Consider the following 21,772-nt stretch of genomic DNA (forward strand, 5'->3'; position numbering starts at 1 on the left):
AAGGCGAAAAGCTGAATTTTTTTTTTGGGGAATACTGTGGAATGATTTTGGAATGAGTTGAATTTCTCGAGAAACGTAGAATTTTGAGGTGAAAAACGGAATTTTGGGGAATTTGGTGGAATTTGGTGGAATTTGGTGGAATTTCAAATTTGAAAACGCGGAATTTTTGGGAAGTGGGAATTTGGGGAATAGCGTGGAAGAATATGAAGAGTTGAAAGCTGGAATGGGTTGAATCGGTTGAATAATGTGGAAACTAGAGGTGAAAAACGGAATTTTGGGGAATTTGGTGGAATTTGGTGGAATTTCAAATTTGAAAATGCAGAATTTTTGGGAAGTGGGAATTTGGGGAATTGCGTGGAAGAATATGAAGAGTTGAAAACTGGAATGGGTTGAATGGGTTGAAAAACGTGGAATTTAGAGGTGAAAAACGGAATTTTGGGGAATTTTTTGGGAATTTGGCGGAATTTTGGGGAAGTGGGAATTTGGGGAATGTTGAGAATCTTTCCCAATGTGATGTGAATGTGCTGAATGACGTGAATTTGAAACTGGAATGACGTGAATGTGAAACGTTGAATGTGCCATTGAGAATGAATGGGGAAAAATTTGTCGGGAATTTGGGAATTTTGCGGAATCGGAGAATTTTCGGAATACCAAAAATGGAAGCGCTCATCTCGGGAATAGTTGGAATGAGTGAAAAGTGGAATGGAGTGAATGGGTTGAATTGTGTGGAAGAAGTAGAAGGACAGAAATCGCGGAGAATAAAATAGAATAATAATAATAATAATAATAATAATAATAATAATAATAAAGTGAATGGAGTAGAATAACATATGTGTGAAGGCCATCGCCTTCACACAATAATGAAGAAACTAACAATTTACAATTATTACAACAATCTTCTTTGACTCGATTTCCAGTTTAAATGCAAAAGTTAAATTTTACTTTCTAATGTATGTGACATAGGCTATAAAAAGACCTACTTTGCATGTACAAGTATGGCACATTGTGTTGCCATAGCAAAGACAATAGCAGTAACACCGAAAAACATCCATATTGCAGGTCTCAGGAGTGGAGGAGCATAATAAACACATTATGGTCTTGCACAACAGGCTGCAAAACAGAGTAAATGCAAGAAAAAAATTCTGTCATCAACAATGTTTTGGTTTTTCTTTTTAATTCTAAATGCTGTCGTCTGTATAATTAAAAAAGCGATATCATTTTGCCGAGTTTCACCACTAATAATCATGAATGTATAAAAAGTGAATCATAAACTCTAAATATTGGCGAGAGTTTCATCATGCTGTTAAAACTGCATTAAGAACGTACAGAGACTTAAGTAGACCGGCACAATCTAATTAAAAGCCAGTACAAAAGCTGTATGAGAATTTTTGCTCTTACAACTGCTTTCCATTGGCAGCGAACCGCTTGCGCTCGTCATCGGAATAAAAATGCGGATAGAGAAATAAATTTTCTCTCATCTCTATTTGCTCTCAATGGGACTGTCAGACCAGTTTCATGAGTGTGAAATGATGTTAGTGCAACCCTTTGCTCAGTTTGCTCTGCTCTGCTGCAGGCAAAGCGATAGGGTGGATAGTTAGAATGAAGCTGAAATCAATTAAGCGTGCATGGAGTCTTGTGAGGGTCATACAATGAAATAAGGCCCATATCATTGCAGTGTTTTAGAAATGGACAAACTATTTGTCTCTCCACTTTTTCTTCATGCATATAAATGTTCTGGGATGATTCAGCTCTACTTTTGTTCAGCTCTACAATTCAGTCAGCTACAGAAACCTAGTTTAAACCCCTTCATTGAAACCTAAACCCTAGAATAAAACCACACTTTAAAAACCCTGGCACTACTCTATAAAAACTAAACTTAGTTTCAAACCATACTTTGAAACCCTAGCCCCCTGTTTAAAACATAGAACCTAGTTTAGAAACACTCCTTAGAAACCCAAACCCCATTTTAAAACGCTACTTTGAAACCCTAACTCGAGTCGAAACCCTAATCGGAAACCCTAACTCCGGTTTACAACCCTGCTTTTAAACCCATACCTGAGTTTAAAACCCGAATTGAAAACCTTAGGGCCAATTTAAAACCCTCATTTGTAACCCTGTGCGAGTGCAGCGGATAGTTTTCCCAACTAAATGCTTCTCAATCTCAGCCGTGCACCCTTGCACTTACCTGTAAATACACAATCAGGGTGGCCGCCCCTCTCAGGTGGATGTCTGGAGCCAGCGCCCCATTTGGCCCAACCCCTCAGCCTGTCACTGCACAGATCACAAAATCTCGTCTTTTAAAATTGTCCAAGATAAGGAGAGTAGGAATTGCACCGTGAAAGAGAAGCTTAAAAAGTTTCTGGGATATATGCTGACGTAAAGTGTCTGAGTTCTTTTTCCCCCCACCTTGACACTTGTGTTGTGTGGCCACACTGCACATTTGTAGAAAGACATCTTTCCAATTGCCTGGACACTAATGTGAGCTCATTTGTGCATTAAGTAGCTTTCCACTCATGAAAAGTCGTTGCCAGTCTCATTAAGGTGCTGCGTGATGCAAAGTACCACTGTTAATTTTATCTGTGATTTTTCTAATCCTCCTTGGCTCTCAACAGTGGAGATAAATCTCATCCATTATCTCATGTCATCTATTGCTACGCCTCACTATCTGCGCAACTGTCCAGCCTGCAAGTGATTGCGGCTGAGAGTTAACAATGGATTAGGAAATTTGCAAAGCTATGTTTATCGTCTAGGCTTAATATAAAAATTTTCTGGCCGGGCCAACCGTCACTTAGTCATAGATTACATCCTCAAAGCCACCCATAGAGACTGAGAGCCTTTCTTCGACTGCTCCTCAGCCTCAGAGAACTGTTCTCAACTGATAAGGCAGTAATGAGAAAAGGAGGACGTGGATAACCATTCAGCGCGCACAACAGGGCTATTGCAGGTAATTTCTCTTTGAAAAGCCTCAGAGGATGCCTTGCCCGACTGAAGAAGCATAGAAAAGAGCTTTACTGATAAACATTAAAAAGCTCAAGGCTTTCCGTTGCTTAGGTGAATATGTTTTTTTTTTTACATCCGCACAACAGGTAGACATTATTGTGCGCCATTACGCCGGAAACATTTGAATGCAATCTTTTTTGCTTTCCAATTGACCTAAAATGCCATCATTTTTTCGTAATAAACGATTCTCCTCCTTCTGACTTAATGCCCCTGTTTGTGTTGTCTTTGAGAAGCACCATGAGGTCATACCATCACTTGCAGAGACGCGCACTCAAGTTCACTATATCAGCTTTGATATGCAAATCACGTTGGCTGTTGAGAGATTTTATCTTATTAATCTCTTCCCCACTTCCCAAAGCTCCAAAGCTTCATTATGAAGTGGAGTGGGCGAGGGAAAAAAAAAGCCTATCTTTAGTGCTTGAGGGCAAAAAACACTTTATTAGTCAAATTGCTTATTTAATGGAAAAGTTGAGCAGTCGTTGATGAGACCTCAGAGATGCTCAACAAAGAATAAACATTTCTCATTCGTTTTAGTTAAATGCTTCAACCCCACAGGTAATATTTACCATGCTTTATAATTACATGATTTAGAGACTATCAGTGAAGGGAATTCCGCTAATTATACACAAAAGGGGCGTTGGACAAAATTGAACATCTCATTGCGGCCCCTAAAAATAATGAGAACATAATTTCTCAGCATTTTTTTTATCAAAGTATTATAATAGTGTCTACACGTGTTATGTTCAATCATGCACGACTTAAAGGATGTTTTGCATTTGGCAATTGCTAGCATTGAGCTAGCAGAAAATAATGGGAACATAATTTTTCAACATTTTTCAACAAATTATTATAATAGGTCTACATGCGTTGTGTTCATTCATGTATGACTTAAGGGATGTTTTGCATTTGGCAATTGCTAGCATTAAGCTAGAGGAAAATTCCAAGGCAAAGTTGCATAATTGTTTTGTTTGGTTTGAACCTCAACTCCAATTTGGAATGGCAATCAATAGCATGAAGCCTCTGCCAAATTTTAGTTCATTGCCAACACATAGTGCTTGTTTTTTTTTTTTTGCATTCCTGCATTTATTTCAAAGCAACCAATTGACTGAATAATGGCTCGTATCACAGATAAGAATAAAAAATAGAAAAGAAGCAATACGCTGCATTTAAAAATCCAAACCACTACTTTTCTGCACGCAATAACATTGTTTTTGGTTTGCATGTATTTTTGATACACTTTTCAATGGATAGCTCTAGGTGAAAACCATTCAAGGACCCTTGAAAGGTGTAGTCTAGCGTATTCACCTCAGCAACACAAAGACTGTTTGTGTACTTTTGAAGGCTCTGCCATGCTGTCGAATGGCAGCATGCCCAAGGTGTCTCCCTGCTGGCTGCCTGCCTGACTCCCATATTCGCTTCGACCTCTGAAAGGATTATGTGGGCAAAGAAAATCACTTGTGTGCTGTTGGTAGAAAGTTTTCTTTCATTCCATTTTAATCAGCATCAGCAAAAGAACATTATGACCCTGAGTTTAGACGTAAACCGCTGCGGCGTTCTCAAAGGCTCAAGTCACGTCTTTAGAAATGAAACAAATATGGAATGTATAATTTATTAGCGAACACTTGACACCCACATTGTAAAGCTCATTACCGGCACCTACTGTAAAAGACTGGCGTGAAAAAGGATTAACCAAACAAGATTTTTTTATTTAGTTTGGAATACCAACATGTTTTGAATCGGTTTGCCTTTCAGGTCATTTCACTTGATACTGAGTCGGTTTACACTGGATTGTTTATTTCTTCTTATTATTATGATTATCATCATCACTTTATTCTATCCAGCATCATGACGAAGGAGTGATACATAGTCCTCCCAGTCCACCCTCAGATGCTAGTGGTTACACATCTTGGGTTTGGACTAAAAAATAAAAAATAAAAGTTAAAGTCCCAATGATCATCATCACACACACATCTGGGTGTGGTGAAATTTGTCCTCTGCATTTAACCCATCCCCATGTGATTTTGATCCATCCCCTGGGGGAGTGAGCAGCAGCGGCATCACGCTCGGGAATCATTTGGTGATCTAAATCCAATCCTTAATGCTGAGTGCCAAGCAGGGAGGCATTTTTATAGTCTTTGGTATGACCCGGCCGGGGTTTGAACCCGCAACCTTCCAGTCTCAGGGTGGACGCTCCACTACGAGGCCACTGAGCTGTAAAAGTGTCCATTTTCCCTTCCTTCGCTCATCTTGCCAGAAGATTACACCGCCGAGAGCATCAAGGGTCAAGTGAGAAAGATGGTGGGTGGACTCTGAAAGGATGAGACGAGCTGACCCACCGTCATTTATAATTGATACATAGAAGAAGTCAAGTCACCTCTGTTCAAATGCGAAGAGTTTGCGACATCAACAAATGAGGCCAAGATAAAACATTTGCAACCTTTGCCAATGTTATCGTGACCTTTTAACCTGAATGAATTATAGAGAATGTTTTTGAGAGAAGCAAAATAAACATCGGACATGATGGGCTTGCACAACCGTGTGCATTTCTCTCTGATTGAAAGCAAATAAAGTTCAAATGTTCCAATAGGCTTTTCCTCACATGCAAACATTGACTTCTAACTTTTCACAATTCCCTCCACCTTTGTGGTGGCAGCATTTTGCTTTTTTTTTTTTTCCTCTTCAAATGGAACTGAGAGCTAAGTCTGTTTGTTGGTCACAGTTTGTTAACAGCAGACCCTTCAGGTTTCTGCAAGTAAGCAAAAAAAAGAATCTTTAATTTATTTACAGTTAGTCACAGGCACTTTGCTTTCATTTTCAACATGACTTTGAATAGGATAAATTATTTCTCAACACACCCCTACGTTACAGTTGTAAGAAATATGCTCAGCTCTGCAAGCACATAGTTATTTGTATTTCCCCTCTGGAAAAGAATTTATTTCAGCATGTATTTCTTACAAGAGCTGTGCAGTTAATTACAGTCAATCACAACGCTAGAAAAAGAATTAGAGTGATCTGTCTTCATCAAACTTCTTTTTTAGATCACAAAAAGTTGCATTTGAACAGGAGTGTGTCGACGTAGCCACTGTATCATCTAACTTTGATTCTGCTCTCTTACCAAGACAAAAGGGTTAAACAATCAGAAGGCTCAAGCCATCCTGGTACTTCACCTCACTCAGAGAACAACAACAAGACAACCCCCTTTTGACTTTGAAATGCAAAACTTCTCCATTTCTTCATCCCGGTTTTGTTTCCCGATTCTATTTGGCCTTTAATCACCAGACTTTGTTGATGTAGCACATATGATAGATGCAGCAGCGATAAAACGGAACAGGTTCTGCTCCACAGGTTTGACATATAAGCCCCTAAAAGACTCATTTCACTAGGACACGGGAGAGATCCTGCATTTTTAGCACCGTTGCCTTTGGCCCCAAAAATGGCAAGCGAGGGTGAGAGGCTCATTGCCTGGTGAGCAGAAGATTAGAAAGAGAATACGGCCAGTAGGAATGACATACTTTGTAATGTCTCTCAAAGCCCAATGTTACACCCTAAGGCTGCGCTCTTGGACTGGCAGCTGCTCAGTCTGTAAGGACACGACAAAGCTTCTGTCTAATGAGCAGACGGTTGACAGTTAGAGTCCCAGACGTATTGAAGTTTGGACTTATAGAGAGATACGAGTTTATTTCTTGAAGAATGTTGGCCTTGGGCAAGACGTCGACAGACACCATATTTTCAGCCCATTCACTATTTATCATGTGTTTAAAACATCCATGTCAAGTATGTCCTGTCCCTTGCTTTCCTTTCCAATCATTTGGAAAAATGTGTTGTACTTCACTCATCAAGATCACAAAAACATGAAATAGATACATATGCCAGGTTAAACTTTTGTGACTGCTGATTGAAGGAGTCTTTTTGTCAGATAAATGAGAAATGAAATCCCATTCATGCTGATGTTCAAATCTCAAGCATCAATCTAGTGTTTTTTTTATGTTTTCTCAGCAAAACTGACAAATAATCGGTCTTGGTGTGACAATTTATGAGGATGCCATGTATACCCAATAGCTATTCAATTTCTTCTGTCACTACAGTTCTGAGTGGTGATTAAGTATTCTGACTATTTTTATTTAACGCAGAATTGAAGCGGTGCTCTAATGGCTCTCTCAGATGCAATGCTTGTGTGGACTCAAGTCCAATTTCATGCGTTGTAGATAAACATTTATCGAGATGGGTTATGAAAGCAATTAGTTGACGTTCCCTGCGGTTGGAATGTGTCAGAAAGCATCATACAATACCCAATAGAGATTTTAATACTTTACTGAATCCATGAAATGGCTGGTAACCAATCACTTATAGTTAGAAGTTTGTTTTTACACACGTTTGAAGATAATTGATGAAAATGTGCAAAGGCTGATAAGTACATAATACTCAATCGGCTTTGGCATCAAAGGGGTCGAAACGGGGAGAACCACGCCATCTTTCTCTCTGATGACAACGGTTTTAGGTATTTGTCGTTATACTTTGTATTTTTTTTTACAACTTGCATTTCGCATCAGCGTTGTAAAGCACTTGTTGGCTACAGAGTGGGCAACTAAGCTCTGTAATCCATTTTATTTACTTACTGATAAATGTAATGCAACAAGGTGGCAATTTTAGACTAACAATCCAACGACTATTTGGGATTTATTTAGCTTCAAAACAGCCCATTTACTTTGTTTTGACATACACAATTGGCTTATTGCTTTCCTCCACGCCTATTTCATAGCCCCTGTCACAAATAACGACCTGTGCGGGAAGGTATGGGGGAGAAAAAAAAAGCCAAAGAAAAACCGTTAACTCTGTCTATCACCGATGTACTTACAGCAGTCAGATCTCTGTGGGGTCCTGGCAACTCATTTAAACATGGCACTCGCTGGAAATCAATGGCGCACTCATTGCTTGCCATCAACAGCCTCGGGAGAATCAATACACATCAGCCTCACAAAGGCGCACACACCTACCACTTATACATGACCGTGACGGCTGAGATGGTGGCAGATGTTTAGTTTTGTCCACTTAAGTGTGTCATTCCAAGTGGATGCTGTGTACACTTGCTATTGGCGAGTCTTAAAGCAGAGTGTTTTTAATGGCCCTCTGGTGCGTTGTTCTGAGGGAGAGAGAGGCTATAGTTACGTAAAAGATCGGATTGGGGGAAAAGAGAGACGCTCGATTTTGTCTAGTGTTAAATTTGTGGTCAATTCGAAACCGATGTATTAAAAAACAAAACAAACAAAAACACCCCGGTCTTGAACATAGCATACTTTTCACTGGAATATTACACATTTAATAGTAACAACTTGTCACTACTGACGTTTTAATGTCCAAGTGGCTGTTTTTTTTTTTTTAGTCTTACCACACGTTTCACTTAAATGTAGTCTGCGAGCCAAGACACGTTGCGTCTCAGTTTGAACAAATGGGAGCATTATGTAAATGGATAAGAATAGAAGAAAAATGAAAGACGCGTGTTGCTACTGTAAAGTATCAGTGTCGTAGTATCAGCATTTTTCATTTATTAGTGCTTACCTAGAGGAAAATATAATAAAGTCATAATATTGCAATAACATTCAACTCTCCTTAATATTTTTTGTCCTTATTAGGAAGAAAACTTACACATGCCTCGAACAAGGCTATTTGTCCAATTCATTTGTTGTGGTCGTCTTTAATGACTTGGTCACGATACAAATACATTATGTATGTCAACAATTGTTTGTGTCCGCTTTGTGTTATTCTAAATGCAAGCCATGAGGGTTTTCTTCTCCGCATTTCAAGAAATTTGATCAATACACGCTGACCTTTGACCATGACCATTCTACGTGACCTCAGCTACATGAGGCAATGCGGCCGGGATATCCTTGAGAAGGTACGACAACATATCAGATGAGCACTGCTTTATGTGGAGCACTGACAAGAAGCCACAAAGGATGAGAGCTGAATCTCATCAAGGCTTGTCACTTCACAATGTCACTTTAAATGTAAGGTCATGCCATTGACCATTTAATAGCGGTCTGAGCTCTCCGTGGAAGATCCGACCGGAGGGTATACGGTTTAGCAGCCAGTGGGAAGCGATGGATAAAGGCTGCAGTAATGAGCTCTGACCATCCTGCAGGGCTGCTGGGAAATGGTGCAAGTGAACCAAACAGTGATGAGGTCATGGGCCTTAAACAGCTTGGAGCCGTAGAAGCCGAGTGACATTTAAAGCCACCGAGCACTGCAGTTCAGTTTAGTCTACATGCTGTGCTTCGGAATGATAATTGTGTTTCCACGGCATTATATGCTGGCCATATATTGTTAGTTGCATTAGGAACTTGACTGAATTATTTAATATATCAATTTTCCCAATCTTCAAACCTCCCACCATGGAGTCAATATCGCATTTGGCTGTCACTGATTGATGGCCAGCTTGAGGCGCTGGAATGTTTCACCCCACCTTGGTTTTATCTATTGCATGTTGCACAACATAATCATTACTCTATAATCATATTTTTGAAATAAATGATGATGATTTGTTCTTACACGAGACACATTGCTTGTCACGTAGATGGCTGTTAAAAATATGTTTATATGAGGTGCAAAATGAACATTTTGACACACAAACTAAAGTGCCAACTGAGCCTTGATGATTTTTTTTTTGTCTTATTCATAGTGACTCAGCTGAGTGGTGGGACGGTGCATGATGATGAGGCCAAGATTCCTTCCGGATATAACAGGAACATGCGCAGTTGGAAGGCGGTAACCCGATCCCGTTTAAAAGATGAGGTTTTCGGGTTAAAAGAAAGATAACCTTACTTGGAATTTTAAAAAGTCGATTAAGGGCATAATCAGATTTCTGCGCTGGTTTACGTACATCCATTTTTAAAACCCCAATACTGCCAATATTGGGTTTTTAGAAAGGGTTATTGACTACATGTAGACGTAGTCAATGGGTTGGTCCAGGCCTTCCGCGGTTCTCCATGGTGCCCTCTGATAAGCTGGTGCAGCAAATGGATTCGGGATGGCGCTAGTGCCAGCGGAATTAGCTTCCATTGTCATGATAATGACAATGATACTCCGGCCCCGTCCAAGTCAGAACGGCCATTGTATAGAAACAGGAATGCAATTTCTCCAGTGGTGCACCCAAAAATCCTCTGTGGGAGTGAAAGGTCCTTAAATGACTCCATTCAGGCGAGGCCGAGGGGCTCGCAGCCAATTAAAGTGGGAGTAGCAGAACAGTGCCATCCTGTAGACCTCAGGCTGCCTCTAAACACACACATTAAGCAATACCCCCGCTGCTTGCTATTGGTTGCAAAGAAACTGTTCATCCTTTTAACGACATTTCCACATCCAAAACAAAGGTAGCCTTCACAGATTGTATGACGCAAAGCTTCTTTGCCCAAACACAGTCATGTGAGTTATTGATTTGAGAATTCCATTGGATTGGACTTGGGGGATACATTTTGTCCTCCTCCATCCATCATGGTTGAATTCCTTTCAGGTCCCCTAAAGGGTCAGGGAGGAATCATGCTATTTGCGCTGTGAAGCGTTACGAAGTAGGAGAGAGCTCACAGAAGCCTGCACATTTGTTTTTTAAGCATAAACCACTTAGAAGCAGCTAGCACATTGTTGACGTTTACCAAGAAATGTTCTTCTGGAATGCCTCACTTATTCTGCAGCCATGTTTCTTTTGCCTTCTCTCTTCTGTTTGTCTTCGAGCTACCTGCACCCTTTATTTTTTTATTTATTTATGTATTTATGTATTTATTTGTTTTTTTATTTATTTTGTTATTTATTTATGTATTTATTTTAATCATTTATTTATTTTTATTATTTATTTATTGATTGATTGATTTTCTTTGACCACTTTTACAGACAGAAATCAAATGGGCACAGTCATCTTCCATCGGTTAACATTTGTATTCGAGCCTCTGCTGTTTGGAACGCCTTAAAGCTGGGCTATCCATCTTGTCACTTGAGCTAATTGTTTTCTAAGGTCCCTGGTTATACAATAAGGGAAAATGACGACGTCACTTTGAAACGGTTTGAGCCTCCGCGCCCTCAAAAAACAGAACCACGGAAATAGTGAAAAGCAGATAAACACAATGAGCTCCATTTTCATGAACGATGCATGTCAAGCCGATGTCAAACCTGTTGCTTCAGAATCATAGGAACTTGTAATGCCACTGAATTTATCAGCCATCTGGTTTTGTTTTAATGTTGCCTTCATTTCATTTCACAACTGGCGCTCTCCTGTTTGGGCACCAAAGCTACTTTATTTGTCTTAATTATTCAAGCAATGGAACCCAAAGTGCCTCATATATGCACAAACACACAATACCCACAATATCCATGTCAAAATGTGTTATCCAGTTCACCTTTTTGGGACATTTTTAGCCTGCTGCTGTCGGAGGGAAATATATGTGCCGAGAGGAAACAAGGGCAATCATGACTATACGCTGGACACAACTTAAAGTGATTATGCTGGGAAAGGTGGATGCCACTGGGTACAATCACATTCAAAAGCACAACATCACTTATGATGAAATATCTCATCAGGCATCTGGTTGATTTGACTCCTGAGCGGGGCCCTTACAAGTTTAAGTGTCATATTGTATAGTAGTCACAAAAAGGCTGCAATCACGCCCCAATTATTGCTCTTTACATGTCAATGAGCAACTCCAGCCGAAGTAATGACGCAGGAAGGGAGAGAACCGTTCATGTTTACCAAGAGAGCTGAATGACACTCTCAGGGAGAATTACAGGGTCATTTCTCATCAGCAGAGTAAATCGGAAAAGGACAACGTTAAGCACTCACTTCATGTATCCATCTACTTGTGTCCTCTGTTCGCTACAAGTGAGATAACTTTTTCATGTTTACCGGGTTGGATGCCAAGCATAGTTTTTTTTTTTTTTTCCTTTGTCTGACTGAAAGCTAAATAATAAATGAAAAAAAAAAGAGCTTTTGTGTTGCTAAGATGAGAGTTTGATTATGAATTCTATTCACTTGTTTGGCTGAGATGTAAACATATTTTCAATCTAAAAGGACAATGACAAATATTGGTTTCTAGGAGAAAAAAAAACGTCATTTCAGATACGAGGAGAGTTTAATTTTACTTGGTACTGATATTTATCCTGCTTCTGTCCTCAGTGGTCATTAGGCCATTATTTCGCAGTCTTTTATCCACGAGTCTCTCGCTCTCTCTAGACATACTGCTCGCTTTGTCTTTTTCATTTTCTCCTTTCAGCGCAGTCATTGCGAGCAGCCCACAGCATTTTGGATGCAAGATGAACTTTGATAAGAGTTAATGAGAACACGGCATTGTGTGGGCAAAGAATGGCTCGGGCTTCACACAAGAGCCTCCTCACCAGGAAATGGACCGTAAAGAGACACGGTCACCCACTCCGAGTCTGGAGGAGGACAAGAGGAGAGAGAAATGGCCACTGAGGACAGGTGCAAAAAGGCCAGGCAAATTCATGTGAAATGAAATGAGATAAGCAGAAGACATGTGGATAACCAACGGCACGGCCTTTTGCTGCATCACTACGCTCCGTCCGGCGTGTGTAAAATAAAAATATTCATTTTGACAGCTTCACTTTGAAAGGCGAGAAAATCCTAATGGGAACCGATGCAAAAAGTTATTTTTTATTTCTTGTATACAAATTATTCATCGGGTCTCTGGAGTGCATTCCCGCCCGACCGGGGTAAAATTGAACAATCCAGAAATGTAATCTTTACTTATTTGCCTGGGTCTGAAGAAAGCATCAAATGAACTGCCTGACACTGACAATCCTGGTTGCATCTTGTTAGTAGATCAACTTTCAACTTCCAAATCTATTTGCTCGTCCATTGAATTGTGTGACAGTTTTTTTGCACTTGCAAACCTTTCGATGTGAGCCAAGGCTTCAAAGTCAGCCAGCAAGAAAAAAAATAAGGAATTATCATGGAGTTAATCGTACACATAAGATGAACTAAATGTACTCCATGCAGACGAAGACTAAAAGGGAGAGGGGAGAGGGGTGAGGTGAATGGGGCACCAAAAGTAATACGAGTGGAAGATCTTGCACGGCGAGGCTGATAAGCAAATAAATAAAAAGAAATGTGTGTGTCTGTGTGTGCGTGTGCGTTGGTGTTTGTGTGGGATGGCGTGATGGCTTTCTCCAGTAAGTCACATATTAATTGAAAACGACAGTTTCAATTAAAAATGTAATCATTCTCTCCGCTTTCTAATTAAAAGCGAAGCGGTTGATGGTTTTGACTCATTAACTTCAAAGAGGGATGCAGCCTGACAGAGGTGGAAAGTCGGGGAGTGGGTGGTGGCCGGGAGGGGGGGGGGGGCATGTGTGTCATTCAACTGAAAAGAGAGAAAACCAGAGACTGATGGGGAATGAGTCAAGTGACTATCGTCTGTCACGATTGTTTCCTGTAGAAGACAGGAGCTCTTAAAGAAGATGAGTGCTTTGATGATTATTAAATGGGGAATGGGTAACCTAGAGCACAACTTGTGAGGCTCACCACGACCTTCAAATATCAAGTCAAATACTGCATGAATATGGTAAAGACAGCATCAAATATTTACATTTATGACAATAAATGTCTTCTAAAAATTGAAAGGTCAATATAGAAAAGGATGCTTCCAAAAGCCATTGTCTTCATAAAATATTTACATTTATGACAATAAATGTCCTCTAAAAATGGAAAAATCAATCTATAAAATGATGCTTCCCAAAAAAATCAAGCCATTGTCTTAATAAAATATTTACATTTATGACAATTGATGTCTTCTAAAAATTGAAAAATCAATATACAAAATGATGCTTCCAAAAGAAATCAAGCCATTGTCTTCATAAAATATTTACATTTATGACGACAAATGTCTTCTAAAAATTGAAAAATCAATATATAAAATGATGCTTCCAAAAAGAAATCAAGCCATTGTCCTCATAAAATATTTACATTTATGACAATAAATTTCTTCTAAAAATTGACAAATCAACATACAAAACGATGTTTCTAAAAAATAAAAAAATACTCAAGGCATTGTTTTCATTCTCAAATGTGAGCGTGTTCGCTGAATGTTCCGAAAGCACTGTCAAAATAATGCTCCTTTGTCTCACATCTTTTTGATGCCTACACTCCAACAGAGTCACAAAAAAAAAAAGCCTCCAGTGGCTGCAAAATCTCCCACCGGGTCAACGCGGGGCAACAACGAGGCACTTGAAAGCGGCCACGCCAGCATGAAGCCGTCATCCACATGCTGGCTGTCATGGCCGACATTTTTTTTTTTTTGCCCGCTCATCTTGCTGTGCACACACGTCATTCCTAACAACAAGGGGCTCTCAAATGGCCTCACCATCTTGACACATACACGCTGGCTGTCAAGTTTGACTTTTCGTTTTTCTTCCGTTATTTTCCCCTTCTCGTGCTTTAACCTTTCTCACCATGATGTGCGTGTGAGAATGGGGCGGCTACGCAAGCAAAATATCCAGAGAGAAACTAGCTCGCTAATTACACGTCACAACTGTGAATGTAAGATTACGTTTTTATATCGTGAAAGAGAGGCAATTCATGCCGAGCCCAATTGCGTCTTTGTACCAGTTTTAGCCACGCCCCTTCCCCAAAAAATCTGGAATACTGAAACGATGTCAAACTGTTTAAACCTATACTTCCATATTTTAATACGACCTAGTTCATAGTCTACGTATTATGTACGTATTAAAAAACAAATGTCCGAATCAATTTGGGACTTAAACAATTATTTAATTCCTGTGTTTTATATGATAGACGCAATCCTTCATGTACATTGTGAGTTTTTAACCTTTAAATGTGTGAGAAAAAAAACAGACTTGACCTTTGACACTGCACATGATTGTTGTCTTTTTCCCTCTGCTTAACACAAAGTGCAACTGATGGCGACTGCAGGGCAGATTTTGCTTTCGCACATGACCTCGTGGTTATTTAAGCATCTCGTGCTTTCTCCCCACACATCTGACTCGTAACTAGAAAAATGACAGAATACCGACAGCACGTCGGCCTCTCTCTCTCTCTCTCTCTCTCTGTCTTCTGTCTCTAATACTTAAAAGAATATGGTCACACAAGTCGTGTTGATCAGCTGCAATCATTTGGGGCAAGTCTAAGTAGCGGAAATGACATTTCATAATGGAGCTGCGCCGCTTGTTGCTTTGGAGCCAATGTGGCATCATGGATCTCAATCAGTATTTGGCAAACAACCGAGGCAAAGTCCATCTGTCCACTTCAGCCAGAACAGTCAGAGAGAAATGGCGTCGTTTAGCTATATGGACAAAACGCCCTTCCATGCACTCAGTCTTCAGGGTCGGATCCAAATGACAAAAGACACCATGTTTTAAAGACTATAGAGATGAATCAACTCAAAATGGTGTGGGAGGGAAAATAACATACATTTAACACAACACAATGTGCTTGAGGAAGAAAAGTAGACTATGGAAATCTCGTTCCCCCCCTTAGTCTCCCACTTTGATGACTCTTTATTTATGGAGAAAAAAAAAAAATGCATATAGACACTCCTGTCTAAATTGTCCACATTGTTCCAATGCATTTGTTGAGTGGAATGTATATTTTATATGATATATTGTTTCGTCAAATTAATATCAATGTGGTTTCAGAAGTGATATTTTACCTGAGATCATCTGAATAAAAACATATAACATACATTTAACAGCTGCAACATTTAAAAGTTACTATTGAGCAGATATGCAACTTATCCATTCAAATAGTGCCTTTGAATACGTCAACCAGTGATAAGTAATCCCGAGATGCAATAATGGCAAAAAAATCATAATTCTGGTTTCACTCTCACTTTCTAATGTGTGTGATTTGAACCAAGTGCAAAAAAGGAAGTGTTATAGTCAAAGTGTTCTTCTCAATACCTCATAGAGATTTAATTCTTTTAATTAGTACTTCATCGGAGGATGTCAAAAAGATACTTTTCCTCTCAAAGGAACTTAATAGGATCCCTTCCTAAATCCTTTTTACTTTGAACACAACATCACAAGCCTGGAAACAGCATGTGGTATTTGTATTTTGGGAGATGGAGATAGAGATCAAAACCATCAGGATATTGTTCCTCACATCCAAGTCCCCAGTTGGAATATCAGAAAAGCAAAAGACATGTGCTTGTCGACATTTTTCACGTCTGTTTTTTTCCAGTTCCGCTTCCATTAACCGGCAGATGCGCTAACCGGTGCCCCAGCGTGCCGTGCAATAACCAGTTCCCAATATTTGGTTTTAATTGTGAGCGTGTGAAAGGTCTACAGCCACAATTTGTGCCCAACGCTCGTTTTCAGATCATTTAGTATTGTTGCTAGGTTACCAAAAACTGTGTTCCAACCCAGCATAATCATGCTAATCCTCCCTTGTCGAGAATTAAATCAATGAGTTGTCAATCATACCTACTATCAGTTTCTCGCTCATCACTGTTGTTGACAGCCTTGATATTGCCAATTTTGATTGGTCGGCATCAGAGGAGCTATGTTGTTAAGCTGGGCCGCGTGTTGAAAAAATGATTATTTATGAGAGCACTGCAGGGAAAAAGCAAGCGGCACTCTGGGGGTGGTGGGGGGGGGTTGTTTTTTTTTTTTTTTTGCATAGAGGAGGTTGAATGCTGTCAACGCTGCGCTGAACTGATTTGTGAAGAAGATAGATGCAGCCGGTGAAAACAAGTTTAGCGGAATCTGGGCAGAAGCACAGCGGAGTGAATGGTAATTAAAGTCTGGTGCATGTGTGTGTGTGTGCATCTTATCATCAGTCTGGCCAAAAATGCGCATCTGCTACCTAATGCTTCAAAAAAAAAAGTGGAGGCAGAAATTTCACCACATGGGTTCAATCACATAGATGAAGCACTTAACGCTCACACATGAGCCACCTTCAAAGCAAGTTGAATTATAATTAGCATTATTGTTGTCACGATATACGCCAAAACTCGACTTTTCTCGACATGAAGCTCCATTTTTTCACTTCAACATAGTTCCTCGGTAGAATGGAGACAACTTTTTCACTTTCAGGAATAAAATGACGACTTGAACTCAGTCCATATGTGAGAATGCACCAACCAGCTTCTCTGTCTAGTTCAGTTTGCAAGTCGTGTAAAAGAGCATAATGAGGTTTTCTCCAGCGAGAGAGGCGAGGAGGGAGGACGATTCGAAGCGGACGTTGGGTGTGTACGTGCGTCCGAGGGGTGGTGGTAGACACAGACAGTGAAGGAGACGCAAAAGAGAAAAGCCACTCAATGATAATGTATGAGCTGTCTGCGGTGCTCCGTGCCAAAGGAAGAAAGTGCAGTGGTCCATTTAAAAAGAAGATTATCATGTCAAGATACAGTAATACCTCGGTGAACACATGCTTTCATTGGATGCATTCTGTCGGTAGTGGGGAAGGGTGTTTTGTAGGACATCTTGGCTGGCAGCAGCTTCATCAAGCCAATCTGTTAACCCTTTATGCAGTAGGGTTAGGAAGAATGGAAATGAACTTTTGTTCTGATTGGGATTCACAATGTTATTCCGGTCACACAAGCATTTTTTTTAATTCTTTTCATTATTTATCTTTGCTGACTGGATGGGAGAAATTGAATTGATCTCTTTTTAATTACGCCGCCACCTTACTTGCACCACACAGCCATATTTACTGACGTTATGTTGCAAATCCAAAATGAAAGGAGTGCAAATTATTCAAACGTTGTGGCACGCATGTAGATAGGTGCTGAAAATATGCAGAACAGATATGAAAATCAGGGAGGGATGGAATATGAATACAGATAACAAAATACTAGAAAAATACAGGTGTGTTGCGCATGAAATGGATTCAATCTAAAATTACTTTAAAGTCACACTTTTTGAAAATGGCGTACAAAAATGAGAGATGACTTTCTGTGCTTGTTAAAGTTGACATGTAAATGCAGCTTATCGTCACAGTTAGGAATATCATTTGACACATCGAGCTTGAAGTCTTTTTCCTTCTTGGCAGCTGCTATATTTTCTTGAATAGCATGATTCACATCTTTTAGAAAAGTTTTCATTAAGTCTTGGATTGAGTGTAGATTTTTGGAAAGAATGCATTTTGCTCGGAGGTAGACGCACGACTCCATTTTGACTTTGCTATTTGCTTATATGAGCTTTCCCACTGAACTTCCTATTTGTTTTTTTTAGGTAGATGATATGCAATTAAAAATGCATTTATTTCAAAGCTTTATTATTGATTAACAAGAGGACAGGCAATGTACTGTCGAAATAGCAAACTAGGGCATAAAATGAAGGAAACGCATATTTTATGAGTGTTATTATTGTACATGGTGTCCCCAAAGAGGTGACATCATTTGAAAAGCAATCATCTTAGCAATGATGGGGGGAAAAAAATAGATACACCCTGCTCTTGTATGTATATGTGCAAATGTTGTCTCACTTATAATATGAACTATCCATTATGTCACTTCTATAGGTCAAATTTCTGTTTTGCTAGACCTGTTTACAGAAACCCTTTTTTTTCGGCCAGGCTGAGTGCTAAACCCTCCTTTCTGCTTTCTACCCCCTGTGAGAATTCATCAGAAGAACATTGCCCACAGTCTTCATCCATTGCTGTGGTCAATTTGTCAGTTGGCTAAGCACAGCATGAGTTTCTGTGGGCCGGCAGCTTCGTTTCAACATAAGTGCATACATAAATTAACATCATTTTTCATGATTAAGGAAACACTAAGGTGTTAAATTAAGGCGGGTGCTGGGATACTTATGGCTAATTGGAGCAAATAGCAGAGGAGGGATATTATCCGCTACCTGTTTATTTCCCCATATTTTGATATCAGACTGAAGTAAACGAGGCGCTCATATGCAAGGCTGTTTTTTTTTTCTGTTGTGACTATTACAGAAAACGCGTTGTTTGTTTAGAACCTTCATTTCTTGACTTACCGCCCTCCCTTTTGTACACTCCCAATTTGTGCGGGGATGAGTCAGTCCATAGGGCAACATCAGACTTGTTCTGCTCCACTACCTCTTTGCCTTGCTTTGTGTTACCATCTCCCTCCACCTTTCCACTCTGCTGTTTCTATAATGAATTTAATAGCTGACAGTGAAAAGACCAAATGGAATTCAAAGCTCTAAACCCGTCTTAAAATAGTCAAATTATGAGTGCAGTTGTGTGCATGTGTTCTTACATTCTCTGAATGGTTCGTGGCTGTGTACACGGCTATTGTGACACACGGGAAACAATTCGACCTGAAGGTCGGGTGAAACACTCATGCACAAACTATTTTTGTCACATGCGAGCAGTAAAAACGAAAACCTTTTTGGAGTGAAGTCAAGCTCTGTGCAGCCATTTTTATTTTCGCAAGTTAGCATGCATGAAATCAGTCATCACTCGGCATAAAGAGCAGCTAAAGCTGATGAGATTAGTTTTGCACAAAGTGACATTTTGTCCCAATGATAGCACCAGAGGGAAAAGCCAGGGGATCATTAAATGTCAGGATGATTTATCTTGTGGGCACCGTTGCTTTGCCATAGCAGTGCAATGTATCATGTGAATTAAAAAAAAAAAAAAAGAGTTGACCTCTCACCTCTGTCCACTGACTGCACCACTGGACATGAAAAGTCTTGTTTCACAGATTGCTGCATTGTGAATTTAAATGCAAATCAAATCTTGATTGCGCTTTTGATTTATTCAAACTCCCAACTTTTTTATTCGAATAGCTTCACATGATGTGGAAAGCTACACGCTGTACGTATTTGTATTATCCTGACAACCTAAATTTCTCGGGGCCTCTGTGATTTATTTTCTCAACTTTACAATTTAAGAGGTTCCTTTATTTGCACGAATGCACGTGTCAGTGTGGAGTCAGACACGTCCATGTCTGTTGAAGAATTCTCACTTATGTGTTGCAACTGGAGTGGAATGTGGAACCTCCTCCGCCTCTTCGCCTCACGTGCAGGTATCCTTTTATTCTAGGTTCATATCAGTTCTCCAGTGTCACTGGAGACAAAACTAATTAATCCCTCCTTGATATAGAGGATGTCCTAGGAGTCACTACAACTTCCCTTTTTCTCTCCTTTGTTTAAGTCATCATTAGAGACAAATGTGAGGCCTTCAGCATTTGACGTTTTTCTAAGTATTCCCTAGCCAAAGGATCTCACCAACTGATATTGGAGCAGTGCTGCAAAATTACCACCCAGCCTGTATTTGTTTTGTCCCTGACTTCAGTTTAAGAAACTTTACGCTCCAATGCATACTAGGCTACAATTTCCACCATTCACGGCAAATTTTTTATCACAGGATTTGTTCTCGCGGTTAAAACACCAAATCCCTACAACAGGTAAGCTAGGTAAAATGTATTCAGAGGGTTGCACTGGAACTCAACATTAACAAAAGCTTAATTGAGCGGATGCTTCGGAGAATGAAATAGCTTTCCTGCTCTTGACTTGAGATTTTTCAAAGGCTTCAAGCAGAAGGATGCTCTTTCTTGCATCATTACCAAATCCACATCTCAGCTTTTTGAAAACCTGTAGTTCAGTGACAAGTCTATCTTTCATCTTTCTGGTTGGCTAACCTGATATAATGTTGAAATGGGCCAAAAGTCAAACCCAGCAGAAATTCCCAAGCATGAAAGCTTCTGGCATTTTTAGTACTGGGCTAGAAACTGGGAAATGCCATTCATTTTTCTTCCAGTAACGCAACCAACGCTTTTGACACACTTGGAAGCTTTTCAAATGTATTAATAAAGCAATTTGGTTCCTTTAAATCTTAGTATTTGTGTCTTGTCTTCTGACACAGCAGGAGCAACTACATTCTTCCCACGGGCCATATATGGCCGTGACAAACTCGTCAGAATGGGATGAAAACACCAGGTTTAAAAAAATGCTGTGGGCTGCAACAGAGGATTTAAAGACATTTGTGTTTCTTGCTTTCTTCTCTGTTGACATCACAAGCGAGTTTACAAACTGTCCCACTGCTTTGATGTCACACTATTTACCGAGCTCATGCAGCTTTCTGCTAAGCTCCGTCAGCTACACCGTTAGTGTAACCGATAACCAAATCAGGTTGTACCCTGCCGATATAAAATATGTGTGTAGAAAATGTGGCCATCATATTTATTTTCGCAAGAGAATCATTAAAACGTGGTGTCATTGACAGTAAATGCTATGTAATATTATCTCCTCTATCTCTATTTTTTTTTTTTTTTTTTTACAGTTCTTGTATTGTATCTCTTCAGATTGTTCATTCATGTGGCCAAGAGGTCAGAAATAAAAATGTAACCCTCAGAATAACATTTAACAGCACACGCACACTGGTAAGGAAAAGGTAAATGATTACATCCCTGATAGGAAAACATTTTGAAATAACTTCATGGAAAACAACCTCAAACAGTACCTTTTGGAAGTATGACCAAAAATGTCAGACCATAACCCATTTTCCCATGTGTTACTGGGAGACCTGATGAAATATTTAGCAAATTGTAGCTGGGTCTTGATGTTTTTCTTTGTATGAAAACTCATGTTCAGAAACAATACTGCACATCAGCAGGACAGCTCCATAGCCACAGCATGACGGTGGAATAGTTTGGGTTTGTTCTCATTCAGCTGCAAAGGGGGGGGGGTTCCAGTCTTCAAAGGAGGCTACAAATATAGCAGTTCATTTTGCCATGAACTTTACAGATGTCAGAGGAGATTTTGACTTTCAATTTAAAATGAAACTCCATCCAAGAGAATGTCCAGACCTAATTAAAAATCTGTGGGATGACCTGAAGGAGAC

This window comes from Syngnathus leptorhynchus, chromosome 3, assembly GCF_054491065.1.
Source record: "Syngnathus leptorhynchus isolate UIUO chromosome 3, UIUO_Slep, whole genome shotgun sequence".
Lineage (NCBI taxonomy): Eukaryota > Metazoa > Chordata > Actinopteri > Syngnathiformes > Syngnathidae > Syngnathus > Syngnathus leptorhynchus.